The sequence below is a fragment of the Trichoplusia ni genome, chromosome 9 (assembly GCF_003590095.1).
Source record: "Trichoplusia ni isolate ovarian cell line Hi5 chromosome 9, tn1, whole genome shotgun sequence".
NCBI classification, from domain to species: Eukaryota; Metazoa; Arthropoda; class Insecta; order Lepidoptera; family Noctuidae; genus Trichoplusia; species Trichoplusia ni.
Window position 1 is genome coordinate 11980246 of NC_039486.1, and position 12084 is coordinate 11992329.

Consider the following 12084-nt stretch of genomic DNA (forward strand, 5'->3'; position numbering starts at 1 on the left):
TGATTTATTTAACCTGTCTTCCATTATGCATTCCGTCACTCACTAAGACAGTATGGGTGAAAATTACTACGACGTGAGCAAAGCAGACCTGAATTCATTCTGACCGAACTGATAATTGGTAAATGAGAGTCATAAGTGGAAGAAGAGTGGAGATTCCTTTATCCAGAGTATGAACATTTAACATGTATTTTGATATGGAAGTCTTATATAGTCTTCCATAGCAAGACTTAGGAGATTCTATATAATATGAAAAATTACTTGTTGAAAATTACACCATACTTGCCTATTATTGCCCTTTTTCAATCCAGGAACCACTAAAATCAAAACCTTAATTTAAATATCAAACTATTATTCATACCCAACAAAAAGGACATGACAGCCAGAATTTGTACCTATTACCTATAATTCAATGACAAATGATCACGGATCTCAATTCCAAGAAAAAATATACCTACCATCATAATCATTATTCAAGCAACATAGTATACAAAGAATCAAATAAGTAACAAACAAAGAGATTCCGAAATATTATGGCTGAAAAATGTTATATAGCCCGCAGCGATATTGGGCACACTCATACAGATGTCGACTTTGATATTGAATATCAAAGTTATTTAACCATATGAGTTATTATAGATATCTACCGTGAAACTTACAAGAGGTAGGAATCGAATGAGATAATAGTTGAAAATAATAATACTCCGGGTTTGGGACCCGCAATGGTAAAATCCTGTTGCTATTAAGATAGGCTAGGCATGAGGGGGGGTCACCGCCTGCCATTTTAATTCCATTTTTAAGTGTTTAAAGGCAGGTGCTATAGTTTCCATAGCTTTTGAAGGAAACGATTTCATTGAACATTATTAATACCCATAGCCCTATTAGTAATACATAGTAAAATTTGTAATTGTTTTGTAACTACCTTGGGCTGTCCATGTTTGTTTTTTTTATAATGTCTCATTTCAAATAATGATTAAAAAAGAGACGAGCGTTAATTTTTATACGGCTCTATCATTATTAAAAGATGCAACCGTTTACTCACGCGTATTTATCAGGGCAGCCCGACTAGTTTCGGACCCAACCGGAGTCCTTAAGTCCTTTAGTTCGTCTCGCGATCCCGCCGCGTCTGTTCATGATTAAGGACTCCGGTTGGGTCTGAAACTAGTCGAGCTACCTCATTTAATAATGAATCATTCTCACGATAATTACTATCAAAATACAGCTCTATCATATGTATAGAAGATTTTCTCTATTAATGGAGCCAAATGTACAGTCATTGCAACTACATATTTAAGTTTTGGTTATATCTAAAAAATAGAAGATATACGTATATTTTTTTTCTTGCACTGTAAAATTTAAAATACATTTTCTGAAGATAGTTTTATCTTGGAAACCTATTCGCTAGGGAAATTGTACGAAGTAGTACTCATGTCAAAACAAGTAAATATTGATTACTTTTGAAAATATCTTATGCTTTGTTTTAGCAGTAATATATAAAGTTAACGTATCAGACAATTTTAGACTCTATATTATAGATAGTTCATGTCTAATACTTGGTTTTGTAATAATGTAGTAAAAATCATTTAAGTGCGACTTGGAGGAGATTCCATACAAATATGTTAAAGAAATACAAATTAAGAACAAAACAAGCCCCCCTTAAGATTCGGGCCGTTAAAACCGAGGTTTATCTTGAAGCCGGGTAGTGTGAGCTTGCTGGCTTCCACAATCACATCGATGACTTGGAATACATTTCTAACCTACCTTAGTCGAGAGTTGTTTCAGCAATCACAGGTATTCAATTCCATAAACCCAAGCTCCAAAACATACAAACCTATCAGACGTGATGTTAATATTATAAATCATCAGTCCCACATGATTAATCAGGTTAATTAAACGAACAATAAATAAAATTACACGTCAGCCGCTTCAAATAGCTTTGACACTGCAAACACAAATACAAATTATTATCGATATAAAGTATTTTATTGCACACGAGGCGACAACGACACGACCGACAAAAATCATCAAAAAGTTTCTCTACACCTAAACTAGTAGTCCGTATTTGCTCGTATTATTCAGCTTTATGTCTTAGAACATAGAGTTGATTTTTAATTAATAAGCATTAAAAAGTTAACCTACATTGAAAATTGAACTTTATTTCTATGTACATAAAGCACATATTGCAATGATTTAAGGTTATTCTAGAAGTTATGGAGTGCGATTTATAGGCGGAAAGGCAACGATGTAGTGTGAATTATAGCTCTCATAATACAGAGTGAGAAAAGATTCCTAGGGATTCCTAGTTATAGCTTAAAGATTGAGGGTACTAAGTACTAACGGTCGAAATGTTTGGGTCAAAAGATCTACTTCTGACTAAGTGTTTTGGCTGTTTGGCTTTCACAAATGCAACCTTAACTCGAAGATGTAGTGCTACTGGTGGTAGACTTAAGTTAAAAAAAAATGTTATTTATACAACTTTGACAGTCGTTACAGGTATTCAGAAGTTAGAAAGTCTGACAACCAGTCTAACTAAGGGGTATCGCCGAGGTGAATGGGTTGAGGAGATCAGATAGGCAGTCGCTCCTGTAAAGCACTGGTGAAGCTCAAACCCGTTAGAATGGAAGCCGACCACAACATGGTTGGGAAAAGACTAGGATGATGGTGAACTTTCATAAAACGCTATCTAGCCTCAAACTAAGCAAAATTTGTACTATGAGTACTAGACAACCAGCATCCTCATCACACAAACTTTTGTACTGGGTGGGAACCTAATCCACAAAGTCCGGTATATTAATCAGGGCCCCAATTCTGCTATTTATAAAGGCCGATGAATGAATGAAAATTGGCTTAAAATGACAATCAAGCACCTCTCTCTTTAGCATTTTTCCTACACAACAATTGGAAATTAAATGTGGGACTGTACACTCAAGGTCAATACAATGACATTTCAATAGCTGTGTTGGCATAATGCTCAAGAGAATAGAAATAATTTCAAATTTAATCCAATTGCCGTTCGTTCATCGGCCATTCTAAATAGCAGAATTGGGGCCCAGAACTACTAACCACTGCACTGACGAGTTATAATCAAGATAATATCTATGTCATTCTAGTTCCAATTCGAATACATTTTAACCCATAATGTATTAAATGTTATTTATAATTTTCTTAGTGATTTTACAAACCTCAACGTATCTAAATCGTACCGTATAAACGTCACGTGACATTTCAAATAACACTCATACGCGGGTAATCTAATTTCATTATTTATGAGGCCATTTGAAACACATAATATTATTATTTAATAAACAAACATATTCCTAGCTGTCTGTTAATCATATTAACTATTTTGGATAAATAAATCATTAAGTAGTTATCACGGACATTTTTATGCAAAAATACTCTATTACTTCGTGAAAATTAGGTTTAAAATCATGTGGAGAGAGTACAAGGAGCAGTCGTTGAACAATGAACAAAATATTATCTAGTGTCCATACATATATTAACTGCAGAGGTTTCAAAAACGAGGTTGTGTACTATTTATTATGAAACAGGTTTTAATTAAGATTGTTGTCATACATTTCGTATAACAAAACAAAATATATTAAAGCACACAAATTAAAGGGAAAGAAAAAAATAAGAAATTTAAATGCGAAAGCCATAAAAATACAATTACTCGCCCGCAAAAATTTTCATTCGGCACTAATTATCCAAAAACAATACTACAAATGTAATGTTCTATTTATACTACATGATTCAATTAAAAAGAAAAATACTAGGTAAACTATTTCACCAATGTTTTTAGGATGACTTCATAAAAAGAGCCCTCTGCCCCGCGTCATCGCCATCCATCATTGTAAAATTAAAAAGTTCAACGCCACGTCAACGTTTAATTGCACCCCAAAGAGCGTCAATCATTTTTGTTGGCTTCATAATATTTTTTTAAACTGAATATACTTAGAATCTTTTTATTTAACTATTTAATGTTTGTGCTTGTTTATTTTTTCCTATATTTTTAAGACAGGATGTTTCAGGAGAAATAGATCTGTTGAATCCATATATGGGATTAATTATTACTTACATGTATTAACACAAGGAAAAATTTGGATGGTTTTAGATTTACCAAAAGTTGTATACATATATATAGTGTTAATAAACCTGTTTATGAAACGTTTTTTAAATTTTGTATCGCATTTTCACAAAAAAATAATCACAGACAAAAAAAACCCGAAGTCACAACAACACGGCTATGCTTGCAGTAAAAACTGCACCACAATGCCTTCAAATTCCTAATAAGTATAAGATAATTGTAATACGAATTAACCTTAAGAAACATTTCTCCTTCTCCTACATTTTTACTGTAATAGATTCGTAATACCTCTGTCTGTCTCTGTGTGACGTAATATGTCTCAGACGATGACCTTCTAATACGTAATCTGCGACCTCAGTGACGTCAAGGGTTCTTAATTTACATAAGAACTTCGAATATAGGTACCTTTCCCTCCGTTTCATAGAAATACTAGAACCCACGAAAAGATTGAGATTATCTTTATCCACCCTTTTTCTGTTACTAAAGAGTTTTGTTGTAACTTTTAGGTACTCAATGTTTTTTTCGAATAAAATTTATTTGTTTTCGTCCTGTGTCTTGATGTCTTTGTGCGTGTGACTTAGAATTTGTGAATCTCATCGTGTCTCAGTGCGGGATCAATTTAAAAAAGTCGATGTAGACATTCCAATGTAACTTCAACACATAGTTTTAAGAACCAATTGTTTCTTATTGACTATACTTCATTTATTATAACATTAGAAAAAAGAGGCTCGTAGAAGCAGGAGTGCGAAACATTTTATTTCTATTTTAAATTACAAAACAAAACAACAACGAAATAACAACACTAATAACGATAAGAAAACAATAACTAAACAGTAAAAATCACGAAAACTTGGCAATAACAACGAACAGGATGCAGTATTCACAAGTGAATGACATAGATAGATACTATTGTGACATATAACTTCAAATGACATAAACCGACAAAATAAGAAAATCCCTTCTGTCACAAATTATGAAAGGATTAGGTAACCTCTTAGATTTGGTAGGATTATACTGAAGGGAAAAACGTTCCGGGTATTGTGCATCGCTGCTTCTTTTAAGTTTTTAGCATTGACACTGGAATTTTAATATGGCTGAAATAATATATTTAAATGAAAGTCACTTAATTTCATAAGGTTAAGTATCGAAATAATTACAGTGATTTGTACGAATGGATATATATATAGATGTGTAAAAAAGTCGGCGTAAATCACAACTTTAATATTTTTGTTGTATTTTTGCTGCAAAGTGTGCCTTAAAAAGAACCCTTTTTAACTTCTGTCTAATGCTATAAGAAATGAAGTATAGGTAGCTAACTTTTTTATTAACCGTTTAATGGCATAGATAGAATAAAACTTAATAATGAAATATATAAAAATATAGTTTATGAGTTACAGCCTGTTAAAGTAGTAGGTACCTAATATGGTTCCGTTTTTACCTCTTTGGTACGGAACCCGTAGAATTATTGAGCGAATCGATGAACGAACTAAGAGTTATGTATGACTAAGTGTAGGCTCAAAAGTAAACGAGTGTAGGCTCAAAACTGAAAACAAGCTAATGATTTTTTTATTATATCTGATGACTCTGAGCCTGAAATGGGCTAGGATACCGGCAACATTGTGAATTGAGGGTGACGCCGGCCTCCAACCACATCTTAAAGTAAAAACTATTGCAGTAATATATTCACAGTGTAGAACGACATCTCTTTAAAAAAACTTTACATTATTTATTCACTCTAAAAAGTATTAGCTTTTCAATCGGTCAAAATAAACAAATAGATGCGTTATTCAATAGACTTACTCAGCTCGGTAAATATTGAGAGTACAATTGTACCGTATGCGATTATCTGAGTTCTTCGGAGCGAAGCGGACAGAATAACAACGCAGGCGTTGAGTTTGAATGAGATAAGCTAAAGCAATGGTTCCCAAAGATCTTTTAACAGGAAAACTCGTTTAAAAAATATTGAACTCCGGAATTAGCCAATGTCCGGCGCAAGTCGCAGCGGGACCTCAAGGTCAAGCGTCGAACTGTAACGCGGTGAAGCCGAAAATTCACGAGCGAGAGCCGAACCGAGCCGAGCAGGAGTCGCATGGACATACGGTCGCGATGAATGTACAATTGCATCAAAAATCGTTTGCCGATGTTGCACAAGACGGAACATGGAAATCTAAAACTGTGCCTGAAGAATGGATACAGGTACAGAGAAAAAGATACCGGAATAGATTTGTGGGGAACAGAGGAAAAGCAATTGTTACGCCGGATTCTAATTTCAAAGCGGCAGAAATAAAAATTCCAATATATATTTATAATGTTGCGAAGGCTGTGACCGTGTGTAGCATAACCGAGTATATTCAAAATAAGGCGAATATTGAAGTTACCATGGAAAAAATGAATATGACAGTTGCAAAAGATTATGATTCATACAAAATATTTATACCTAGAAATAAATTGGACATTTTTATGGAACATGATTTTTGGCCGGAGGGTATAGCTTTTCGTCGTTTTGTAGATTTTAAATGGCGAACAAATGGCAGACATAACAAATTGAATTTAAACTTAAATAATCATAATGAATGTAGCCAAGTTAATTAGTTTTAATTGTAAAGGAGTGAGCCGCTCGAAAGAATGTGTCAGGCGAATTTGTAACTCAGCGGATGTCATAGCCTTGCAAGAGACATGGCTCCTACCGCATGATATCCCTTGCTTGGGTAATATAGACGACAGTTTTGCATACACCGGCAAGTCAGCAGTGGATACTTCGGCCGGTATACTGAGAGGCAGGCCATATGGGGGTGTGGCTTTACTTTGGAAGAAGGACGTGTTCCCAATAGCCACAGTCATCGAGTGTACCAGTGTGCGTTTATGTGCGGTGAAATTAGGCATAAATAATCGCTCTTTACTTGTATTTTCTGTATACATGCCTACAAACTCTATTGATAATTTATTAGAATTCACCGAAACTTTGTGCGAAATTAATGCAATTATCGAAAACAACAGTGTAGAGTCAGTGTACATGTTGGGGGACTTTAATGCCCACCCGGGTGAGCTATTTTATAATGAACTAAGTAGTTTTTGCATTGAACAGAGGTGGTCATGCGCGGATATAGAACTATTGCCACCAGAGTCGTATACGTTTGTCAGCGACGCGCACGGTTCGCGAAGATGGCTCGACCACTGCGTGCTGACGAGTGCCGCGCGGCTCTCTGTGTTAAATATTTCAATTTTGTATGATATTTATTGGTCAGACCATTACCCTATCCTTATGGAGTGCAATTTAGATTTAGTTAAAGCCAAAGTTGTTTCAATTAGTTATAGTAAAAACAAGGTTATATGGGGAGACAGGGACACTAGTCAAATTAAGAAATATATTAATATATGTAACTCACAGCTTAAGTTTATTGATTTTCCTGAGCAATGTAGTGAATGTGCAGATAGATTTTGTGATAACGTTAACCATAGAGTAATATTAGATAAAATGTACAATGATTTAGTTACAGTATTGACAGAAGCTTCAAAAGCGAGTAAACAATGTTGTAAAATACACAAGCGTAAAAAGTATGTCACAGGATGGAACAAACATGTCAGAGATAGTCACGTTATTGCCAGGCGTTGTTACATAGATTGGTTAGCTAGTGGGAAACCGACTTCGGGAGAAAAATATAATGATATGTGTAATTCTAGAATTATATTTAAAGAGAAATTAAAATGGTGTCAAAATAATGAACAACAGATTAAAATGGATAAAATTGCAGATCAACATAACAAGAAAGATTTTAAAAATTTTTGGAAGAATACAAATAGCTTAAATCCGAAGCCTGGCCATCCCGTGAGTGTTTCTGGCATTCATGAACCAACTGAAATAGCTGAAGCGTTTCGTCTTCAATTAAAGATAGACTCCTTGTCTCCTACAGACACTCACAAGGACGTAAAGAGATGTAAAAGTGCGGAGTCGGATGTCGCTGTCAGGTTCACTAGTAAGCAGGTGAAGAATGTTATCCGAGGTATGGTCAAAGGCAAGTCACCAGGTCATGATGGTCTAAGTATAGAACATCTAAAGTACGCAGGAGCTCATTTACCGCGGATTTTAACATTGTTTTTTAATCTCTGTATTAGCCATTCATACCTACCAGATCGGTTAATGCATACAGTTGTAATTCCCATAATTAAAAACAGGAGTGGAGATGCCTCGGATATATCAAATTACAGGCCGATATCTTTAGCCACAATAGTGGCCAAAGTATTGGACAGTCTGCTTGACCAGCACTTGAATAAACATATCAACCTCCACGACCAACAATTTGGCTTCCGGACAGGTTTGTCAACAGAGAGTGCTATCATGTGCCTCAAGGAGACTGTTCAGTACTACGTGACCAGAAAGACGCCGGTGTATGCTTGCTTTTTGGACCTGTCAAGGGCGTTCGACCTCGTTTCTTACAGAAAGTTATGGGAAAAGTTGGAAGATGAAACGTCTTGTAACCAGGAGGTTGTGTCCTTATTGAAACATTGGTACAACAATCAGACTAATGTAGTGAAATGGGCTGGGGCGTCATCAGCAGTGTACAGGTTGAATTGTGGAGTGAGACAGGGTGGCCTGACCTCACCCAGACTCTTCAACCTGTATATGAACGGACTTATTGGTGAGCTCAACAGTACCGGCGTCGGATGTCACATAGACGGTGTTTGTGTTAACAACATAAGCTACGCAGACGACATGGTGCTGTTGAGCCCTTCAATGGCAGCGTTAAAAAAGTTAGTTAGAATATGTGAAGTGTATGCGGAGGCTCATGGACTGAAATACAATTCGAGAAAGAGTGAGATTATGATATTTAAGGCTAGCAACAAAAGTTATGCAACAGTTCCTGTCACCTTAAGTGGTAGCGAGTTGAAGCAAGTCTCGAATTTCAAGTATCTCGGTCACTGGGTCTCCGAGGACTTGAAGGATGATAAAGACTTGGAGAGGGAACGTAGGGCGCTGGCGGTCAGAAGCAATATGTTGGCCCGCAGGTTTCGGCGATGCAGTGATTCGGTAAAAGTGACTTTGTTTAAAGCCTATTGCCAGTCATTGTATACGTGTTCTCTGTGGGTAAACTATACGCGGATGACGTACAACGCCCTGCGTGTACAATACAACAATACATTTAGGACGCTGCTCAGGTTGCCGCGGTTCTGCAGTGCCTCGGGCATGTTTGCTGACGCGCACACTGATGGTTTTAATGCCATCATCAGAAAACGCAGTGCTTCACTTCTTCACCGAGTGCGGACTAGCACCAATAGCGTCCTAAACGTATTGACTGATAGGTGGGACTCTCAGTTGCTTAGACACTGGTTAAGCCTTCACACTGTGTTGTAATTTGTATTTTATTTTATTTCTTTGATGTTTTGTGTTACCTACTTTTTATATGGACCTGGTCTGAAATAAAGATTTATTATTATTATTATTATTATTATTAATAATAATGTCTTGACCGATTTCGACCACGGCGACTAGTATCAGAGCTACAGCCTGCTGCCCGGTGTATATTATAATGCACAGCCGTGTGGGCCAACACAGGTGCGCTTTCAGCACCAATGTTCGTACATGCACTTAGAAAGATCTTGTAAGGACCCACATTTTCACGTGCTTTCCGAAACATGAAAACAGAGACATTTATTTCTGAACATAAGAAATGTCGGAATGTGCCCTGGGATCGAACTCAAGACACTTGGCAGTCCCGCAGTCATGCCACTGGGCTATCCTAGCTTTTAAACTACAACTGTTATGTACAAATGGCATAAGTAAATCAACATGTTCATTCTTAGTTTTATTAAGTTTAGTCTTAACAAATAAACTACGAATTTCTTTATTTTTACGTTAAACTTTGAGGCACGGAGACACTGAGTGCCTTAGTTTGCTAAGCGGAAATGTCTTCTTCTAAACATGTTTACTTGCACTACATTTTAAAATGCAATAGTATAGATTTATCAAACGGTTCAAATGATTATTTAAAAGGCTTTGAAAATTTAAAATGTTTTTTGTTTATAACGTGTTGTCTTTCAGAAATGCAACGTAAGTGATTGGGTAGCCAGATGAATTTAATTACCTATTCATACGTGTACCTTAAGTCAATATTATTTGCACCTTATTTAATGAATACTTAATACAAGTCGACAGGCTTCTCCTTAAACAATAAATTAGTTAAGCACTTGTTACCAAATACTCTTTGGAACAAGTTTTTGTTTGCACGCCTCATGAACAGTGCTAAGTCAATTTGACCCTTAAAACGTAGGCTACAAGATCTAGGCGTAATTTTGTGAATTGCTGCATTAGTGGCCTAAATTGCTTTGGATAAGCGTAACTAACAAATAATAAGTTTGTGGAGCATTACCTTACCTACATGCATACTTAAGAGTTTCTTTGTAGACTCTACAAATCAAATCAAGAAGGAAAGTTTTAGAAGTTATCGGCATTTTACATGTTTTTCTTTTAGTTTTCCCTCCTAATACAGTTTCAGAACAATAAGCACATTTTATAATATCCTTATTCTGTCCAAATTCTATTTGATGTCTTTCTTTCACTTGACACGCACAGTCAAAATGAATTTAATTATCATATTTCTTTTGTCCAAACCATTTTTTGAATCGACGCCGCCATGATAATCTTCCCACCAATTCAAAACATTTGACCTTACTCCGCAAATTCTCTTTGTCCTTTAATTTTCGTCTCCAAATGACGTCACTGAACGAAAACAGGAATTTCATTTGGGTGAGAAAAAGGAGGTTGGAATCAAATCTCTTGATTCCATTAGTGTGATGGTAGAAACACCGATCCACTTAACGTTAGACGTTAATTTATAGTTGAAGCTGTTCGGAAACTTGACACCTAATTAAACGTCGAAGTTAATGATGTGTGTAATGTAAGTGACGCAGAAAATGATCCAGAAAATGTACTATGAGTGTCCTAGGGAATGTTTATTGCTGCTATGAAAGCTAGACAGCGCTCTACACTGAGCATAATTTAAGTGTCTCGCTTCAAGAGTCCAATTCGCACGCGTGGTATCGTTGACAAGACATTGCTCAAAGGCTCTGAGGACCGACTTCTAAAAGAGTAGGTTCGATCCAACTGTTTATGTTTTTTTTCTTCGGTATCTCATTTTATGCTCGAATCGCTGATCGGAAGTGATAGATATAGGATATGTCACAACCAGTTAGGCGTATAATTTTGTCGGTCATCATCATCATCGGTACATATTCGTCCATTGCTGGATATGTGCCTCTCCAATTGCACGTGTAATTTCAATTGTCAGTCAAGTTAAACACAAATGTGTTAAAAATCTACCTTTTTGGAAAGCCAGGAAGCAGAATGTTCATTCTTGAGCCTACATACAATTAAAGCTGGTCAAGCGTAACTCGGTCTCTCAACTCTGAAGGTTCCGAGCAAATTGACTAAAGGATATCAAATAAGAAAAATTGATGGTTGAAAAAACCTTTGCTGATCTCTACTGTAATCTATTTGTTATTACAACCGCAGCAGAAATACCTCATCTAAGAAAATTGCTACTGTCTAGCTATCACGGTTCATGATATACAACCTGATGACAGACAGACTGAGAAACGATCAGACAATATAGCCTAAACTATATTCCGTTTTAACCTTCGGGGTAACGAATCTGTGTAAAAATGTTGTTTCTTACAGAATATAGGTTGTAAGAGTACAAGCAAATAATTTGCAGCATCATTCGATCTGACATAACGCAATAAGAGGATAGAAAATATCATTAATCCTCATTTCCTCGCCCCGAAATATTTTGTTCCAAATTTCTCGACGTTTGCAATCCTCATCTGCAATTCAAATATAATTAGGAAATATTACCGCATTCAATAAGAACAGTACTTTTTGGGACAGTTTTAAATTGTTACAATTCGTCATAATTTTTGGGACGTTCTGCCATTGATCAATCCTAATAAAATATTTCAGACTACTTACTTAATTGTTATATCTTTATCTTTATTGATTAGCTTTT